Source organism: Chiloscyllium punctatum, chromosome 33, assembly GCF_047496795.1.
Source record: "Chiloscyllium punctatum isolate Juve2018m chromosome 33, sChiPun1.3, whole genome shotgun sequence".
Taxonomy (NCBI): domain Eukaryota; kingdom Metazoa; phylum Chordata; class Chondrichthyes; order Orectolobiformes; family Hemiscylliidae; genus Chiloscyllium; species Chiloscyllium punctatum.
The window spans coordinates 65,643,758-65,665,344 of NC_092771.1; the positions used below are offsets into that span (position 1 = coordinate 65,643,758).

Below are 21,587 nucleotides of genomic sequence, written 5' to 3' on the forward strand. Positions count from 1 at the left end.
GGGAACAACAAACTTGGAGCGGAGATCTTTACAGAAGATTCAAATCCTTAAAAAGGGGTAACACAATGTTCCAGACTGTTTAAAGGAGCTGGGGAAAATCCCCTGCCTTATAGTAACTCACATTATCCAATCCTCACTGGATGCAGCTTTGTTTAATGTGGAGCAAGGGACTGACTGAACAGGTCACGGCTGCAATTCTGAATCAGTAGATAAACGGTCACTGAGGAAGTCCCTGGGACTCCAGGACAGTCAGTCTGGATTTGTTCAAGGAAGATCGCGAGTAGTTAATCTGACTGTGTCGGTTTCAAGCACTAATCTGTAACTGCATGTGACCTATTTGGATTTGATGAGAGATCCAATGGCAGGCTGTTTAAAAACAAAAACTATAGGATCCAGGTGAATGGAGCAAACAACCCAGAGAAGTGCAAGGCAAAGCATTTGGGGACATCAACAATAGAGAAGAATGCACAATAAATGAGAGTATGATCAGTGTGGGCAGGTAAATGCAGGAAGCTGGAAACAACAATAACCTCGTTAAAGGAGCAAATGGCAGTATTTCCTCTATCAGACAAAATACAGGACTTCAGAGCAGGAAGCTTATGCTGGAACTGTATAAATAATGAGTTCAGTCACAGCTTGGGGACTGTGTGCAGTTCTGGTCACCCCATCAAATGGAAGGATGGAATTGGCCTGGAGAGGGTACAGAAGAGATTCTCCACCCTGTGACAGTGGAAGTGCAGTTATGGGGTAAGATTGGAATGGAGGATGCTGAGAGGAGATTTGATTGGAGTGCACATATTGTCACTGACCTGGATAGAAAAGGAGACAACATCTTGTTGCTGTTAGAGAGCTCAATTACCAGTGGTGAATATTTAATGTAATTTGTTGAAATATTAGTGAAGTGGTGAGGAAAGTTGTTATTTCACCCAGAGTATGGTCGAGATCTGGGAGTCACACAGGGAAGTGGAGTAGAGGCAGAAACTCTCAAACCATTTTAAAAAGGTGCCGGGATCTGCTCCCGAAATCCTACAGTATCCGGGGAGACAGAACTAGGGCTTAAAATACAATGTTACATCTTGTCCAATGCAGATAGTGGACAGAGTGATCTCCTCTATACTGTGCTATTTTCTGAAGTTTTCAAAGTTACCAATATCCGATAGGATCAATATCTCATAGGACGCAGGGATGAGGGGTCAGGGCAGAGAAGAGCAGTGTGTAAATTGATTCGCATCACAATATAACTGATCCCATCCTTTATAAGCAATGCTACTTTAATGTGTTGGCCTATTTATCCTTGCTCTAGAAATGGGGAAAACCTTTAATTATCCATTTCCCAGTCATGGTCACACTGCAACCCCATCTCCATAATCCCAGCTCCATCTGATCTGGTTCACACGATTTAAAGCTTCTATTTCACTGACCTTGTTGAAAAGTTCCCAGCTTCATTCTTGCCTCATTGAAGGCTGCTCTCAGTCAACTAGTACTTCTCACTCTCAATTATTGCATATCATTCTCTACCATCATCCTGAACTTTACAATAAAATGATCGCTGCACCCCAAAACGTTCCCCTACTGACACTGGATCCACTTGCCCCACCTCTTTCCCAAGGACCAGGTCCAACAGTACATCTCTCTTGGGCTGGACACATACTCCTGAAGTGAGCTCTCCTCCATATAATCCAGGGATACTGGCCCTTCATGACCCTGCACCACCAGTCACCCAGTCAATATCTGGATAAATTAAGTTTCTCAGCATAACTAATCTGTATTATTGTCATCGCTCTCAAATGCCCCTGCATATTTATTCTCTCCACCCTTTCCAATGATTGCTGGTCGACAGACTGTACCTCACAGTGTAATTGTACACTTTTTCTTCTGCAGCTCCAGCCAAATTCATTCTGTCCTTGGATGGATCCTCTTTCTCTTGGACTCCTTAACTAACGCTAATCTCAACGAATACTTCTACCTTCATCTTTTCCCTCCCTTCTATCATTTTTGAATCCTTTATACCCGGCAATATTTAACACCAAGGCCTGACATTCCCTGAGCCAGCTTTCGGTGATCAGTACATCAGATTTCGACACACCAATCTGCATCTGGACCTCCGCACACTCCGAGTATTTATGTCCTTGCAGAGTACCTCAGATTAAGGCTTTCTTTCTTACTCCACCTACCACTGATAAACTTGTTGTAAGTTCGTACCAACTGTATCTCCCATTATTTTGAGAATCATGGTAGTTCCTCAACTATGCCTTTTTGGATCCTAAGCACCCGCCAAGTTATTTTCAATCCCTCCCACACACCCTGTAAGAAATTCAGTCCCAGCTCTGTCATGTTAGCCCTTCCAGCTTGTACAATTGCTGCCTTCCCCAGAACCAGTTCCAATGTCCCAGGAATCGGAAGCCCTTCCTGCTGCACCATCGTTTCAGTCACACTCTCATCCACATAAAACTCCGAATTTTGTTCTCACTTGTACACGGCGCTTGGAGTATTCCAGGGATTGGTAAATGTGAGTTCCTGCTTGCCAACCATCCACCGAGCTCCTTAAATTCTGACTCCCAGATCACTTCACCCTTCCTACCCAGGTCATTCCTACCAACATGGACATGACCTTTGACTGCTCACTGTCCCCCAGACGAATGTCCTGCAGACACAGTGACATTATTAACCCCACTATCCTGGAATTATAGACACGCTGAAACCTTTTTCAATTTCCTGTCTCCCCTGTGACTATTGCCCTTCCTTCCTTCTCCCTCCCCTCCTGTCCAGTCAGGCTGTTTGTGGTGCCACAGACACGGCTCTGACTACACTCCCCTGAGCAGCCTGCACTTTCATCAGTTTCCAAACTGGGAAACTGAATTGGGAGGGAGACATCAGTCTATTCCTGGATTCCCTGACAGTTTCTCTTCGATTGCCTAATCCATCATTCCCTTCCTTATTCCACGCAGTCATGTCTGCAGGGTGATTTGTTCTGTGCGTGTGCTATTCGTCGAACTCTCAGCATCACAGAGTCTCTCCTCACTGTCTGATCTCCAAGACCGCGTGTACATGTAGGACACCAGCAGGGGCTATGACTTCCCAATGTAACAGAACACATTTCCTGACAAACATGTCCTGGCATGTCGTAACATGTAACATGTCTAGAGTAACTTACTTAATGACCTAGAATGAAGTTAACATCCAGGGCATCACAATATGGTTAAGTCCCTTATTCAACTGTGGCTTACTGAGGGAATTTATTATACTGGCTCAAAATTTCGCATCTCCCTCATATTTCTGAGCTCAATCCTTACTTCAAAAGTTGAAAAAATAAATTTGCTGGCTTACATCAATTAACTGACAGTCACTAATAACGGTTTATTATCAGCCAGTGAACATACAGATTTTTCAGTGATGGCTCTTGCACTTCTTTCAAACTCAGTGCAGGCAGGTCCCAGCAACAGAAGGTTATCTCTGTAACTCCCAGGTACGTGTAATCCTCCAGCTCCCACTCCACCCTGCTCCCTCACAGGGTCACCGTCTCTGTGACTCCCAGTTACGTGTAATCCTCCAGCTCCCACTCCACACGGCACCCTCACAGGGTCACCATCTCTGTGACGCCCAGGAACGTGTAATCCTCCAGCTCCCACACCACTCTGCTCCCTCACAGGGTCACCATGTCTGTGACTCCCAGGTACGTGTAATCCTCCAGCTCCCACACCACTCTGCTCCCTCACAGGGTCACCATGTCTGTGACTCCCACGGATGGGTAATCCTCCAGCTCCCACACCACTCTGCCCCTCACATGGTCACCGTCTCTGTGACTCCCAGGCACTATTAGGCCTCCAAACTCAATGCTGATTAATATCCTCCCACTTTGCTGCCTCTAACTCCCAGCTGTGATTGAGCCTCATGCTCCTGCTCCAAGATGCCCCCTCACATGGTCACTCCCTCTGTGACTCGGTGCTGGTTTTGAGCCTCCTGCTCTGCTGCTTCTCCAACTCCAAGTCCCAGTCGGCCCCAATCCTCACTGCTGATTCATATTCTCCCGCTTTGTGCTCCTCTCTCTCGGGTTCTCTCCCTTTGTGACTCCCAGGTAATGGTAGGCCTCAATCCTCAGCTGAGATTTATAACATCCCATTCCGCACTGCTCCCTTACAGGATCACTGTTGTGCCTGGAAGACAGTGGGGAAGAGGAGGATTAGACAGAGCAGAGAGTGTTACAGTGATTGAGCGAGCTGTATGGGATGGAACAGGTTATCGGGGAGCTAGGCAGACCTGCAGCAACTCATGAACTTTACTGGAAGATACAGCGAGTGGTGCAGACACTGAAGAAGGCAAAGGAAATAGAGAGATTGGGGCTTGTTCATGACGGAGCTTGTGGCTTGTCCATGACGGAGTCTAAACGGCTTTTTCTGAGCTGTTTACAGAGATGTGTAGACTTCAACAAATGCAATTGACAGCCAGCAAATATTGTATGGTACTGGAGACTGTTGGATGTTACAGAGTTAGAAGACTTGCAGTAACTGAGGGGAATATAAACTTTTGCAGCACTGGTGGTGTTCAAGGTCCCTCAGGACATGAGGAGGTGCAGAGATTGGGAGCATTCAAAGTAGTGGGATTGTAGGGGCTGGAAGTCCTGGGATGGATAAGAAGAATGGAATGTGCCAATTTAGTACATGCAACCATTGTAAGTATAGAGATTTAGAAAGGGAACCTGTGCTATTATTGAATACAGTTATATGGAGAGTTACAGAAGGTGAAGGGTTTACAATTTAAAAAGGGAGAGATTTTAGGTGATCAGAAATTTAAACAAGAATAAAGAAATTTGAGAGATCTCTAGCACAGATGGGAATGGAGGAGGTGAGATATTGTGAGGAACTATAAGAGCTATCAGCAGAGGAGGATGTCACATATATGGGAAGAGCTGCATTCTCTGTATGCAGTTACAGACGTGAGGAGTGTTGCAACGCCTGCTGGAGGGGATCCAGATAACAACAGTTCCAACGGCTGGTGCAGGGGGAAACCCACCCGGAGGAAACCCACGCAGAAACAGGACGAAAGTGCAAACTCCACATAAACAGTCACCCAACGCTGGAATTGAACCTGGGTCCCTGGCGCTGTGAGGCACCATTGCTCACCACTGAGCCACCATGCTGCCCCAAATTGCAGAATTATGCAAAGAGAGAATGCAGGGAGTGGAGGACAAAACAGAGATATGGAGTGCTGTTGTGGTTTGAAAAGGGTCTGGAGGTGTTTATACAGATAAGAATGTCGGTAGGGATGGGAGAAGGTAACTGAGGTCATGTGGTGCTATAGGCCAGGAGGAGGGAATGTGATCTGGCCTGCAGAACGTTACAGTGATATTGTGTTCTCCTGGGGCTTGAGGAAGGTATACAGGTGGGTATCTTGGGGAAGGCTGGAGGATTTTACAGATACGGGGGCACTGTAAGTATTGTGCAAGACTACAGAAATAGGGATTATTGTACTGCGTGCAGGATGAGATTATTGAGATTGGGCATGTTATCGAGACTGGAGCAATTTACAGTCGTCAAAATTATAGTCGGTTTCAAATATACAGCAGGATTATGGGAGGGGTGGAGGTTAAAGAAATAGGAAATTTTCTGGGAATTACAAGCATTGATTGGCACAAATGAGTTGGACCAAAAGGTATGTCTCCTTGCTGTATGATGATATCACCCGACAAGAGACAGCGTGAGGAGTGAATATAGAACAGAAAGATCCCAGGTTTCAATGCGATCTCCGAGGGGAGGCCTGTTTTCCCCTCTGTTGTACTGATCCTCACTAAGACAGCACAGGCCTAGATTGATAACTGTCAACTTACTGGATTGGCATAGGAAGGCTCAGTACAGCAGAGATGAACGTTAACAAGAGGGTGGGGTTTGAGCCTGGGACCATTGTGCTCTGTATTCGTGCTTCAACACTGTATCTGTGTCATGTCTTCTCGACTAAAGTTCGATCCCTTAAATACACTCTACTCTGTTCACTGTGAGTGATCTTACCTCACTTCAGGATTTACTGAAGCCTCCAGATATCACTCTCCATCTCTCTGGCTGACCAACTGTCTTCAGTGTGGTGATGGACGAGACAGGAATTGTGAATTCTGCTGAGTCAGGAGCATCCTGAGTACCGACAGGAAATAGAGAAACAGACACAATGGGAAAGTAGACTGATGCAGAAAGGGTTATACAAGGAGAATGGCACTGAGTCCCACAGAGATCTGGAAAATCCCAGTCTCCATCCCTGGCCTGTGCTGTTGTGTCTCTCTGGAGTGGAGAGTTCTGTTCGCTCAGGATCTGGCGTAGCTGCAAAAGGTGGCAGCAATTAGACCCTCACAGTGACAGATATTACATGGAGAGATACAGAGAGATATCACCAGAGTGCAGGAAGGTATCAGGATCAAACCACGGTCAGGAAGAAGGTGCACTAGGATCAGTACTCAGGGATGAGGGAGCAATCAATGGGGCAGGCAATGACCTTGTGTTCCTCTCAGTAGACTGTTCATCCAGAATTTAATGCCGGTGTCAGGGATACCCATCTAAATGTTTCATACCTTCTCAGTCAGGAAATCTGTTTTTGGCTGCCTGTCTGGCCTACATATGAATCCAGACCCAGAGCAATGGATTTGACGCTCAAATGCCCACTGTAATGATCTAGCAAGCCACTCAGCTCTAAGACTGGTCAGTGTGGGCCTGAGATGCTTGCCAGACAGAGACAGCAATATCCCACGAGTGAATTAAAATCAACACTGCTGGGAGCAGTGTCCTGGTCAATCATGTTGGTAGGTTTATGGACAGGGCTTTAAACTGACAGAGAGGATACAGGGACAGGGTTCAGGTGAAAGGAGCTTTCCAAATCCAAAGAGAAAATGTGAAGCCCAGGAACAGCATGGGAATGTGGCTGAAGACAAGCAGAAAGGAACAGGAAGGGGCAGAGTTTAACGAAAACTGCACATCAATAAACCGGTTTGTGGTGGGACATTGTGGGAAAGAGCAAATTATAATTTTTTTTGCATGAACAAAGTATCTACAATAAGGTGACTTGTGATACAGAGAAAAATGAGATTTAGTCACCAGACAGACGTGATTACAGGGTGAACAAAAGGTGGAACATAAATATTCAACAGTAAACAACCTTACAGGATCTCAGGCAGAATGGAAAAGCAAGATGGGAACCCTGACAGTACTGGATAACAAAGGCATTACAGAGAAAGCATTTGGCCTCAGATTATGCAGCTGAATCAGCCTGAATGCAAATTCTGGGTGCGATGTGTCAAAAACACAAGCAGGTGAACAATTTTTATGCTGCCTTGCAGTATTTCATTGCTCATCCCTGCATTAAACAGGAATTCATTAGAAATTGTAACAAAGGTGGTAATTTTTGCAGTCTTCAATCTTTGTGTAATTTGGGACAGACACATTGGCAAGAGTAATATTATCCGAGATCCTCTTTGAATGTTTTTGTCAGTGTTTCTAATGTGCAAATAGCTAGGGATGCAACTATCTCAGATCGACCGTTGGGTGATGAAGCTGAGTGAATGAGTAATATCACACCGAGATCCTCCAAGAAATTACACCAGAATTCAAAGAGATTATGACATTTTAAAGTGACCATAAAGCACACCCGAGCACCAGTAACAAAGCCAATTACATGATTTTGAGAGAGAGCTGACCAAGGTAAACAGGGGAAACAGACTGAAATGTCAGTCTGTAAATGAACAATGGAAAACATTTAGAGCCAGAGACCTAGAGACGTACAGCACATAAATGGACACTTCAGTCCAACTCGTCCACGCCGACCAGATATCCTTTCCTAATCTCGTCCCATCTGACAGAACTTGGCCCATATCCCACTAAACCCTTTTTATTCATATACCAATCCAGATGCGTTTTGAATGCTGCAATTGAACCAGCCTCCACCACTTCCTCTGGCAGTACATTCCATACATAACCACACTCTGCGTGAAAAGGTTGCCTCTTAGATCCCTTTTAAATCTTTCATCTCTCACCCAAAACTTATGCCCTCCAGCTCTGGTCTCTACCACCCCAGGGAAAAGACCTTGTCTGTTTGTCCTATCCATGCCCCTCATGATTTTATAAACCTCAAGAATATCACCCCTTAGCCTCTGACGCTCCAGAGAAAACAGTCCCAGTCATTCCAGCCTCTCCCGATAGCTCAAATCTTCTAACTTTGGTAATATCATTGTAAAACCTTTCTAAACACTTTCAAGTTTCACAACATCCTACCAATAGGACAAAGACCAGAACTGCATGCAATATTCCAAAAGTGCCCTAACCAGTGTGCTGTACAGCTGTAATATGACTTCCAAACTCCTATAATCAATACTCTGACCAATAAAGGAAAGCATACCAAACACCTTCTTCACTATCCACTTACCTGCGACTCTACTTTCAAGGAGCTATGATCTCCAAGGTCTCCTTGTTCAGCAACATTCCCTAGTACCTTCCCATTATGTGTACAAGTTCTGCTCAGATGCGCTTTCCCAAAATGTAGCACCTCACATTTATCTAAATTAATCTCCATCTGTCACTCCTCAGCACATTTGCCCATCTGATCCAGATCCCGTTGTAATCTCTGGTAACCTTCTTCACTGTCCACTATCTCTCACTTTTTGGCGTCATCTGCAAACTTGTTAACTGTACCTCCTATGTTCATGTCCAAATCATTTATATAATGACGAAAATTAGTGGCACCAGCACCGATCTTTGTGGCACATCATCGTCCTTCAGTGTGAAAAGCAATCCTCCGCCACTACCCTCTGTCTTCTCCCTTCAAGCCAGTTCTCTATCCAAACAGCGAATTCTCGCTGTATTCCATGAGATCTAACCTTGCTAACCAATCTCCCATGAGGAACTATTTCAAGCACCTCACTGAAGTCCATATAGATCACATCCAATGATCGCCCCTCATCAATCCTTCTTGTTACTTCTTCATAAAATGCAATTAATTTCTTGAGACATGTTTTCCCACACAATGTCACGCTGACTATCCCTAGTCACTCTTTGCCTTTCTAATTATATGTAAATCCTATCTCGCAGGATTCCCTTCAACAATTTACCCACTACTGATGTCAGGCTCACTGGTCTATAGTTCACTAGCTTTCCCTTACCACCTTTCTTAAATGGTAGCACCACATTAGTCAACCTCCAGTCTTCTAGCACCTCACCTGTAATGCTCGATGATACAAGTTTCTCAGCAAGGGGCCCATCAATCACTTCCCTAGCTTCCCACAGATTCCAAGGTACACCTGATCAGATCTTGGGGATTTATGCGCTTTTATGCATTTCAAGACATCCATCACCTCCTCCTCTTTAATATGGACGCTTTGCAAGGTGTCATCATCTATTTCCCCACATTCCATATCTTCCATGTCCTTTGCCACAGTAAACACTGTTGCAAAACACTCACTTAGTATCGCCCCCATCTCCTCCGGCTGCACACAAAGGCTGCCTTGCTGATCTTCTCCCTAGTTACCCTCCTGTCCTTTATGTATTTATAAAAATCCTTTTGATTCTCCTTAACTCTATTTGTCAAAGCTATCTCAAGTCCTCTTTCTACCCTCCTGATTTCCCTCTTAAGTATACTCCTCCTGCCTTTATAGTCTGAGGATTCACTTGATTTCTCATGTCTATACCTGACAAATGTTTCCTTCTTTTTCTTAACCTAAACCTTTGTTCTCTCGTTATCCAGCATACCCGACACCCACCAACATTTCCTGCCACTCTAACAGGAATACTATGTACTGTCTCTGGAAAGCCGTTATTGCATTTTTGAAGGCTTCCTAATCTCCAATGATAATGGCTTCATTCTCTTAACATGGAATCAACGCAATTCCTGCACGAAACTGATACTTGAAAATAATAATTAAAAAAAAGAACATTCTAAATGAAGGCTTTGATGAGGTGAGCTCTGGTCAGTCCTGTCGACCTGGAGCTTAACAGATACATGGAGAGTGCTTTCTATTAGAGCAGCACCAGGTCAGTGTCAGGCACACAGACAGAATGGGCAAATCGATTCACATCTGAACTCACATCTCCCAGCCTGGCAATCTGAAGCTGTCCACAGCCAATTCTTGTAAACATCTGCAAACTTAGGTCATCAAGATCAGGCTAATAGTCTAATCAAAAACAAATGAATCATTCAGACTAAAATATCCTTCAGGTTCCACAACACAGTCTCGGTCCCATCCTGCAGGTTATATGAATCCCGCTCCTGCAGGATATATATAACCTCCTGCAGGATCCCCGTCCCTTCCTACATTTGTACTATCCTCCAGGTTCTGCAGCCCTTCCTACCTCCGTAACATGACCTGGACTCAAAAACTCTTCCTTCCTCTGCAATGCTCCCCAGAGGGACAATGGAGGATGGTGAGGGTTACAGAGTTAGGGAGGAATATCAGGATTGGAGGATTTTGCATTTATTAATAATATTGAAGTGGCTAAAATTAGCTTTGGTAGTTTTGAGGGTGCACGTAAATAAAGGAGGTTATAGAGCGAGGGAGAATTGTAGGGACGTGAAGACGTTTCACAGTCTATGAGTTTTGTGGGGACTGGAGGAAGATACCAAAATAGGGAGGGTTTAAGATTGAAGGATTCTGCAGAAAACCTCTACTGGGTTAAAGGCAGGATTCTTCGTAGTGTGGAGAAACAGAAGAACCTTGGGGTCCACATCCATTGATCCTTCAAGGATGCCAGCCAGGTTGATAGGGGTGGTACGAAGGTGTGTGATGTGTTAGCTTTCATTAGCCAAGGGATTGAGTTTAAGACCTGTGAGGTTATGCTGCAGCTCTATACAGCCCTGGTTAATCCTCCTGGGAATATTGTGTTATGTTCCGGTCGCCTCATTATAGGAAAGATGTGGAAGCTTTGACGAGCGTGCAGAGATTTGTAAGGATATTTTGTGGATTGGAGGGCAGGTCTAATGAAAAAATGTTGGGGATGCCAGGGCTTTTCTAATTGGAATGTAAAAGGATGAGAGCTGAATTGATAGAGGTGTACGAGATGATGAGAGGCATACACAGAGTGGATTGGCCTGAGAATTCTCCCATTGTAAAAATGGCTATAACGATGGGACATAATTTTAAGGTACTTTGGAGGAAGGTTTATGGGAGATGTCAGACGTACGTACGTTACACAGAGAGTGGTGGGTATGTGGAAAGCACTGCCAGCGTTGGTGGTAGAGAGAGCAACATTAGGGACATTTAATTAACTTTTGGATATGCACATGGATTACAGTAAAATGAATTTCTCAAAACGGAGACCTGTGCCCTGTGGTGTTCCACAGTGATCTGTGCTGGGTCCACTGTTGTTTGTGATATACATAAATGATTTGGAGGAAGGTATCAGTTGCCTGATTAGCAAGTTTGCAGATGACTCTAAGATTAGTGGAGTAGCAGACAGTGACGGGGACAGTCAGAGAACACTGCAGTATATCGATCGATTGGAGAGATGGGCAGAGAAATGGCAGATGGGGAGTTCAATCCAGGCAAATGCGAGGGGATGCATTTCGCAAGATCCAATTCAAAAGTGAACTATACAGTGAATGGAAAAGTCCTGGGGAAAATTGACGTACAGAGAGACCTGGGTATTCAGGTCCATTGTTCCTTAAAGGTGACAACGCGGGTCAGTAGAGTGGTTAAGGCTGTATACAGCATGCTTTCCTTCATTGGACGGGCTCTCGAGTGAAAAATGTTGGCAGGTCATGTTACAGTTGTATTGGATTTTGGTTCGGCCACATTTGGAATGTTACATACAGTACTGATCACCACATTACCTAAAGGATGTGGATGCTTTGGAGAGGGTGCAGAGGAAGTTCACCCAGATGTTGTCTGGTATGGAAGGGGCTAGCTATAAAGAGAGGTTGAACAGATTTTATTGGAAAGACAAAGGTTGACTGGAGACCTGATTGATGTCTACAAACTCATGAGATGTGTAGACATGGTGGATAGCAAGAAGCTTTTTTCCCCAGAGTGTGGAATGCACTTAATCGGGGGTCACAAGCTCAAAATGAGAGGGGAAAGGTTTAGGACAGATATACGTGGAACGTTCTTTATGCAGAGGGTGATGGGGGCCTGGAACGTGTTGCCAGCGGTGGTGGTAGAGGTGAGAACAATGACATCATTTAAGATGTATCTAAACAGATGCATGAATGGGCAGGAATCAAAAGGATACAGATCCTTAGAAAATAGGCAGCAGGTTTAGACAGAGGATCTGGATCAGCACAGGCGTGGAGGGCCGAACGGCCTGGTCCTGTGCTGGAATTTTCTTTGTTCTTTTCTTCTTTGAATGGTCTGCAGGTTAGAATAGGATAAAAGATCGGCACATTATCAAGGGCCGAAGGGCCTGTACTGTGCTGTCCTGTTCTGTGTTCTAAATAGGGAGGGTCACAATGGCAGGAAGATGTTTCGGGAGGCTGGAGAGGATGGGATCTGAATGAATTGATACAATTAGGAAGGGTTTGCTCAGAGTGCTACAGGTAATAGAGACACCAATAGTCTGATCTGGAACAGACGACCCAGACTGGGAGGGCTGTGGGGACTGGGGTGGTTTCACAGGGAGGGAGGACCATAAAACCACGAGGGTGTTACAGCAATGTGGAGAGCTATCGGGCCTGCAGGAGTTCATAGAGCTGGGGAGGTTGGGAGGGATGGAACATTTTTAACAGATATGGATGTTGGTAGGATGGAGTGGTTTACACAGACAGGAGTGTTTTAGGTGAATGGAGAAGTTTAGAGAGAAAGTGGGTTGTATAGACTGGAGGATCAAACAGAGATATGGAGGGTAGTCATGGATAATGTTTATAGATACAGGAAGGTTTAGGTTCTGCAGATTAGTTAGATACGGAGGGTGTGGAGTCTGACAGATTTTCCAGAAAGACACGAATTTTGGTCGGAGACAGTTTCACAGATAAGGGAGCATTAGTAACCTCCTCCAGAATGGTAAAGAAGGGAAGGGTTATCGGGGAGGGTGGCGTTTACACAGATCGAGGTGTAAGTGCTGGAGAAGGTTATGGAGATGAGTAGTAGATGGAGAGACTGGAGGAGATTACATTAATAGTGGGGTGTGAGTGATGGGAGGATTTAAACAGATAGTGCGTCTTATAGGAACTGATAGTGACATGATTTGGGGTGGGATCTACAGTTTGGGAGTGCTGCAGGGACCTGGGAGGCCTTTTGGGTATCCCCTGATTGATTGATTGATCGTGTCTTTAGGACTGTAAGAGGTTACATAGAATCGGAAACATTAAAGACAATGTGTGCCTTCCCCTTTTTCCTGAACAGAGTGACGACACCTCTCATCGGCTAGGGATTCCTGAACCTGCTAGCTTTTCCCTTCACCCTAACAGGGACATACTGGATGCTTGAGATCACACTTTTAAAAGCCTCCCATTTGCCAGTCATTCTTTTTCATTCAAACAGACTGACCCAATCGATTTTAGTCATGATTAGGACGTGCCGGTGTTGGACTGGGGTGGGCAAAGTTAATAATCACACAACACCAGGTTATAGTCCAACAGGTTTATTTGCAAGCACTAGCTTTCGAAGCACTGCTTCTTCAACAGGTGGATTTGGGAGCACAATCCTAAGGCACCGAATTTATAGCAACAGGATGGCAGTGTCATGGAATGAAATATTAAACAAGCTTCGATTAAGTCCTTCATCTTTTTAGAATGATCACCAGAGCTTCTAAAGCTAGCACTTTCAAATACAAAGGGACCTCGATTATCCAAATATCAATTAACCCAATATCAGATTATTCAAAGGAGATCTCGAGTTCCCAATAGAAACATTACATCAAAGAGTCGTTTCAACCATGATTGTCTTTGTTTTTGTTTACACTGATTAAAACCGATCTCGGCTCACTGAAATACAACTGAGAACAGTCCTGGACATCGAGCCCAGGGACCATCTCCAAATGACTGACCTCTCACCCTCTCTCCACACTTAGCTGAGAGTTATATATAGGGGTAAATCCCCCCTTTCCCAGATATTCTCTTGAACATTGTCCTGTATAGGGCAGAAGTGAAACTTTTTGAGATGTTGCAGTAAAAAGTTGTGTGTGGCTGTCTGAACGTGTGTGTGCATGTGCATGTGCGTTGTTTGGAGACTTACCCCCGCAAAGGCAGTAGATGTCTTACTGTTGGTGTCCACTCCAGCTGCCCAGAAGGGGGAGGGGTTGATCGGGGCATGGGCGTGGACTTGGATTGGATGGTGGGTGTGGTAGACGGAGGGCAGTGTTGGACGGGTTTGGGGACGGGCTGAAGTTGATGTCGAACGTGTTTGGGAAGTGGGGGCAGGCGGCGAGTGGAGGGTGGTGTCGGACGGTTTTGGCAGCAGGGGCCGCTTTTTGGTGGGTTTGGGACAGGTGGGGGGCGACGTTGAGGGGCGGGTGGGGGCGGTGTTGGATGGGTTTGGAGGTGAGCGGGGTGTCTTTTTGGGGTTTGGCAGGGTGTGGGGGCTCGTCCATGGCTTGCTGCTGCCTATTCACCTGAACAGGGAGCAGACTGGACTGAAAACTCCGAGCCCCAGAGGAAAGGCATTGAATCGATTAACCGAATAATCAATTATCCGAACGAAATAGTGCCCGCCCATCTCGTTCAGATCATCGAGGTTCCTCTGTAAACCATCTGGAATATACCCTAGTGTTGTGTGTGTTTTACCTTCACCCAATCAACCCCTGCTCGATCCTCCTGAATGGTCCCAATATTGGCCCAGTTCCAGTTTAAGACCTAAATCTGTCAACCTGCCTGATCTTTTTCCACAACTACCTTAAAACAAAGACAGTTGTGGTGACTGGACGAAATGTGCTCTCTGACTGATACTTCAGTCACTTGCCTGACCTTGTTTTCTGAGGAGAGGTCCAGTGTTGCACCCGCCTGAGTAGCGTAGAGCCCTCTACGTCTTGATTGAGGAAACTTTCTTGGACACATTTTACAAATTCCACCCAGTACGGGCCTTTTACACTCTGGGTGACCCAGCCAATCCAGGGGAAGTTAAAATCTCCATCCAATACTACTCTATTATTTTTATAGGTACCTGCAAACTCATTACACATTTGCTCCTCTCGTACCCGCTGGCTATTTGAGGGTCTACAACACGATCCCAGCAGACTGACCATCCCCTCTTTGTTTCTAGCTTTTAAATTTATGGCCTCATTTGTTGACTGCTTAACGGAATTGTCTCGATGCACAGGTGTCATGTCCTTCCGAATCAAAAAGACAACTCCCCCTCCTCACTTACTTGCCCTTCTGTCACGCCTGTAGTTTCTTTATTCTGAAACACTGAGCTGCGGGTCCTGCCCTTTTCTCAGCCATGTTTCTGATATGGCTATAATATCCCAGTCCCCAGAGCTAATCCATGCTCTGAGCTCATCTGCCTTGCCAGTCAAACCAGGTATCTTTCCCTCCCTCAACTGTGCCCCTGTATATCCTGAATAGGTAACTTGCTCTTGATGGCTGATATATTTCCCCTGACTTTTCGATGGTCCCTCTCTCACTCAGTCTCAACTCCCTGCCAAACTAGTTTAAATTCTCCTGGGTAACACTAGCAATTCTCCTCCCTGGGATACTTGTGCCCCTTTGTTTCAAGTGCAAACCATCCCCTTTGTACCAGTCCCCTCTACCCCAGAAGAGATGCCAATGACTCAAGAACTGAAAACTCTGCCCACTATACCAGCTCCTCAGCCACACATCCATCCGGCCTACCTTTCTATTTCTATCCTCACTGGGACTTGGCACTGGGAGTAATCTGGAGATCATTAAGGTCAATATTCTGCTTTTTTAACTTCTCACCTGACTCCCTGTACTCATTTCACAGGACCCCATCCTTTAGTCCACATGACAGAGGGAGACAAATGTGCACAATGACCTCTGGATGTTCACCCTCCCCCTTCATAATGTTCAATAACGACTCTGACCCTGGTACCTGGGAGGCAGCACACCATCCTGGGGTCTCTTCTGGAGCCACACAGTCTCCAGTCTGTCCCCCTCACAACTGTGCCTCCTATCAGTATCACGATCATTACAGAGGATCTGGCAAACATAGACTGGGAGGAACTCCCTGCAGTTGGGTCCATGTTAGGAAAGTGGACTATTTTAAAGTGATGCAGTGAGAACACAGAGCCAGTGTGCTCCTTGAAGAGTGAATAGTAAAGGCAGCAAGTCAAGGGAATACTGATCAAGTGATATCGTGAGTTTGATCAAGAAAATACAGTGCAATAAAATCAGGTGAAGCCCTTCACAAGTATAGAGAGTGCAAGGGGATTGTGGAAAATGAGGGACAAACAATGGTCATGAAATATATTTGGCAGATACAATTGTGGAAAAGCCACAGGTATTTTATCAGCATCGTGAGAGTAAGAGGATTCCCAGTGAAAGAGGAAGGCCTGTGAGAAACCAAAGGGACAATCTGTGCATGGAGTCAGAGAAAGCAGGTGAGGTCTTCAATGAATACTTCCCACCTGTATTCACACAGGAGAAAGGCATTGCAGCCAGGGATTTCAGTTGGGATGCTGAGGTCCCAGAACATGTTAAAATCAATAAAGAGGAGGTATTAAATGTTTTCACAGGTGTAAAGGTGGAGAAATCTCCAGTGCCCAATGAAATGTATAGAACATAGATAGAACATAGAACAATACAGCACAGAACAGGCCCTTCGGCCCACGATGTTGTGCCGAACTTCTATCCTAGATGAAGCACCCATCCATGTACCTATCCAATTGCCGCTTAAAGGTCGCCAATGATTCTGACTCTGCCACTCCCACAGGCAGCGCATTCCATGCCCCCACGACTCTCTGGGTAAAGAACCTACCCCTGACATCCCCCCTATACCTTCCACCCTTCACCTTAACGTTATGTCCCCTTGTAACACTCTGTTGTACTCGGGGAAAAAGTTTCTGACTGTCTACTCTATCTATTCCTCTGATCATCTTATAAACCTCTATCAAGTCACCCCTCATCCTTCGCCGTTCCAATGAGAAAAGGCCTAGCATCTCAACCTATCCTCGTACGACCTATTCTCCATTCCAGGCAACATCCTGGTAAATCTTCTCTGCACCCTCTCCAACGCTTCCACATCTTTCCTAAAGTGAGGCGACCAGAACTGCACACAGTACTCCAAATGTGGCCTAACCAAGGTCCTGTACAGCTGTAACATCACTTCACGACTCTTGAATTCAATCCCTCTGCTTATGAACGATAATACACCATAGGCCTTCTTACAAACTCTATCCCCTGAGTGGCAACATTCAAAGATCTATGAACATAGACCCCAAGATCCCTCTGCTCCTCCACCTTACAAAAAACCCTACCGTTAACCCTGTATTTCACATTCTTATTTGTTCTTCCAAAATGGACAACCTCACACTTGGCAGGGTTGAACTCCATCTGCCACTCCTCAGCCCAGCTCTGAATCATATCTACGTCCCTTTGCAAACGACAAATGCCCTCCTCACTGTCCACAACTCCACCAATCTTCGTATCATCTGCAAATTTACTGACCCACCCTCCGACTCACTCATCCAAGTCATTAATAAAAATTACAAACAGCAGAGGACCCAGAACTGATCCCTGTGGAACTCCACTTGTAACTGGGCACCAGGTTGAATATTTACCATCTACTACCACTCTCTGACTTCGACCGGTTAGCCAGTTTTCTATTCAATTGGCCAAAATTCCCTCTATCCCATGCCTCCTGACTTTCCGCATAAGCCTACCATGGGGAACCTTATCAAATGCCTTACTAAAATCCATGTACACTACATCCACTGCTCTCCCCTCATCCACATGCTTGGTCACCTCCTCGAAGAATTCAATAAGACTTGTAAGGCAAGACCTACCCCTCACAAATCCGTGCTGGCTGTCCCTAATCAAACAGTGTCTTTCCAGATACTCATAAATCCTATCCCTAAGTACCCTTTCCATTACTTTGCCCACCACTGAAGTAAGACTAACTGGCCTGTAATTCCCGGGGTTATCCCTATGCCCTTTTTTGATCAGGGGCACAACATTCGCTACTCTCCAGTCCCCTGGTACCACCCCCGTTGCCAGTGAAGACGAGAAGATCATTGCCAACAGTACTGCAATTTCCTCTCTTGCTTCCCACATAATCCTAGGATATATCCCGTCAGGCCCGGGGGACTTGTCTATCCTCAAGTTGGTCAAAATGTCCAACACATCTTCCTTCCTAACAAGTATCTCTTCTAGCTTACCAGTCTGTTTCACACTCTCCTCTTCAACAATACGGTCCCTCTCGTTCGTAAATACTGAAGAGAAGTACTTGTTCAAGACCTCTCCTATCTCTTCCGACTCAATACACAGTCTCCCACTACTGTCCTTGATCGGACCTACCCTCGTTCTCGTCATTCTCAGGTTTCTCACATACGCATAAAATGCCTTGGGGTTATCCTTGATCCTATCCGCCAAGGATTTTTCATGCCCTCTCTTAGCTCTCCTAATCCCTTTCTTCAGGTCCCTTCTGGCTCTCCTGTCTCCCTCCACTGGTCTGTCTGAACCCTGTTTCCTCAACCTTATGTAAGCCTCCTTCTTCCTCTTTACTAGACATTCAACCTCCCTCGTCAACCAAGGCTCCCTCACACGACCATTTCTTTCCTGCCTGACAGGTACGTACATATCAAGGACACATCGTATCTGCTCCTTGAAAAAGTTCCACATTTCCACCACATCCTTCCCTGACAGCCTATGCTCCCAACGTATGCTCCTCAAATCCTGTCTTACAGCATCGTAATTTCCCTTCCCCCAATTGTAAAATCTACGTTGTTGTGCGCACCTATCTCTCTCCATAACCAAGGTGAAAGTCACAGAATTGTGGTCACCATCACCAAAATGTTCACCCACTAACAAGCCCATCACTTGTCCCAGTTCATTATCGAGTACTAAATCCAATATGGCCTCCCCTCTGGTTGGACAATCTACATACTGAGTTAGAAAAGCTTCCTGGACACACTGCACAAACACTGCCCCATCCAATCTACTTGATCTAAAGAGCTTCCAATCAATATTTGGGAAGTTGAAGTCGACCATGACTATGACTCAGTGGCTTCTGCACCTTTCCAAAATCTTTTTCCCAATCTGTTTCTCCACATCTCTGCTGCTATTTGGGGGGCCAAAAGTAAACACCCAACAAGGTGACTGCAAATTTCCTATTTCTGACTTCAGCCCATACTACCTCCAAAGGCAGATCCCCCTCAAACTTCCTTTCTGCAGCTGTTATACCATTTCTAATTAGCAATGCCACCCCCCCTTCCATTTTTACCACCCTCCCTAATCTTACTGAAACATCTGTAACCAGGAACCTCCAACAGCCATTCCTGTCCCTCATCTATCCACGTTTCCGTGATGGCCACAACATCGTAGTCCCAGGTACCGATCCACGCCTTAAGTTCACCCACCTTATTTCTGATACTCCTTGCGTTGAAGTATACGCACTTGAGCCCATCTCTGTGTCTGCAAGCATTCCCTGTCAGTTCTACCTTCTCCACAGCCTCCCTACAGTCTTGGACATCCTGACACACAGCTAGCTTACTTGCTGGACTACAAGTCCGGATCCCATCCCCCTGCCAAATTCGTTTAAACACCCCCCCCCAAATTCGTTTAAACCCCCCCCCCCCCCCCCCGAAGAGTGCTAGCAAACCTACCCCCCAGGATATTGGTGCCCTTCTGGTTCAAGTGCAACCCGTCCTGTTTGTTCAGGTCCCACCTTCCCCAGAATGCAGTCCAATTGTCCAAATACCTGAAGCCCTCCCTCCTACACCATCCTTGTAGCCACGTGTTCAACTGCACTCTCTCCCTATTCCTTGCCTCATTGTCACGTGGCACCGGCAATAACCCAGAGATTACGACTTTGTCTGTCCTAGCTTTTAGCTTCCAGCTTCCAGCCTAACTCCCTGAGCTCTTGAATGACCTCCCCACCCCTCTTCCTACCTATGTCGTTGGTGCCAATGTGTACCACGACTTCTGGCTGCACACCCTCCCCCTTAAGGATTCTGAAGACACGGTCCGAGACGTCTCGGACCCTGGCACCCGGGAGGCAACAAACCATCCGAGAGTCTTGCCCATGTCCACAGAACCGCCTGTCCGTCCCTCTAACTAGAGAGTCTCCTATCACTTGCACTCTCCTCCTCTCCCCCTTTCCCTTCTGAGTCTCGGAGCCAGACCTCACGCCACAGACCCCTTCACTGCAGCTTACACCTGCAAGGCTGTCCCCCCAAACAGTTTCCAAAGCTGTATACTTATTTTTTAGGGGAACGACCACAGGGGAACCCTGCACTGCCTGCTTCTTCCCCTTTCCACCTCTAATTGTTACCCATCTACCTCTGTTCTCCGGCGTAACTATGTCCCTGTAGCTTCTATCAATCACCCTCTCATTCTCTCGAATAATCCTCAGTTCATCCAACTCCAGTTCCAGTTCCCTAACTCGTTCGGTGTGGAGCAGGATCTGACTGCATTTCCTGCAGATGAAGTCGGCAGGAGTATTGGTGGTCACCCCTACCTCAAACATCCTGCAGGAGGAACATTCCACCGCCTGCGCTGCCATGACTGTACACTGTCTCCAAAAACAAGAACACTGAGTCAATAACACTGAGTCACTTACCTGTGGACTTTAAAGTTAGGTTAGAGGAGGGTGGGAGGGAGGCCCTACGAAGTAGGGCCTGGGATCTAGAACACACCCACTCAAATACTAATCACTTACCTTCCCGACCAGCTCTGTGCTCCAACCTCACTTCCGCCCAGCTTGCGCCGCTCTCTGCGGTGAAAGGTCTCCCGGGTTCGCTTTTACTCGGCTGCTGCTCCCACTCAAATGACCGTTGGAGGTTGAACTCCATCTGTCACTACTCAGCCCAGCTCTGCATCATATCTAAGTCCCTTTGCAGCCAACAACAACCCTCCTCACTATCCACAACTCCATCAATCTTCGTATCATCTGCAAAGTTACTGACGCACCCTTCGAATCCTTCTTCCAAGTCATTAATAAAAATTACAAATAGCAGAGGACCAGAACTGATCCCTGTAGAACTCCACTTGTAACTGGGCTCCAGGCTGACTATTTACCATCTACTACCACTCTCTGACGTCGACCGGTTAGCCAGTTTTCTATCCAATTGGCCAAAATTCCCTCTATCCCATGCCTCCTGACTTTCCACATGACCCTACCATGGGGAACCTTATCAAATGCCTTACTAAGGGCTTTTGCCCGAAACGTCGATTTCGCTGCTCCTTGGATGCTGCCTGAACTGCTGTGTTCTTCCAGCACCACTAATCCAGTTACTAAAATCCATGTACACTGCATCCACTGCTCTACCCTCATCCACATGCTTGGTCACCTCCTCAAAGAATTCAATAAGACTTGTAAGACAAGACCTAACCCTCACAAATTCGTGCTGGCTCTCCCTAATCAAGCAGTGTCTTTCCAGATACTCATAAATCCTATCCCTCATTATCCTCTCCATTACTTTGCCTACCACTGAAGTAAGACTAACTGGCCTGTAATTCCCGGGGTTATCCCTATTCCCTTTTTTGAACAGGGGCACAACATTCACCACTCACCAGTG

General features: G+C 46.1%; 1 long non-coding RNA gene across 1 annotated transcript in view; it reads right to left on the reverse strand.

Moving 5' to 3' along the window:
* Positions 1–3,690: 3,690 nt before the first annotated feature.
* LOC140458616 (uncharacterized) overlaps positions 3,691–21,587 on the reverse strand; it is a 36,123-nt gene continuing 18,226 nt past the window's right edge. Inside the window, exons 2-3 of the long non-coding RNA XR_011953615.1 lie at positions 6,003–6,122; positions 3,691–4,154 (exon numbers count right to left, since the gene is read on the reverse strand). This is a non-coding gene — a long non-coding RNA (uncharacterized lncRNA). The remainder of the gene's footprint in view (positions 4,155–6,002; positions 6,123–21,587) is intronic.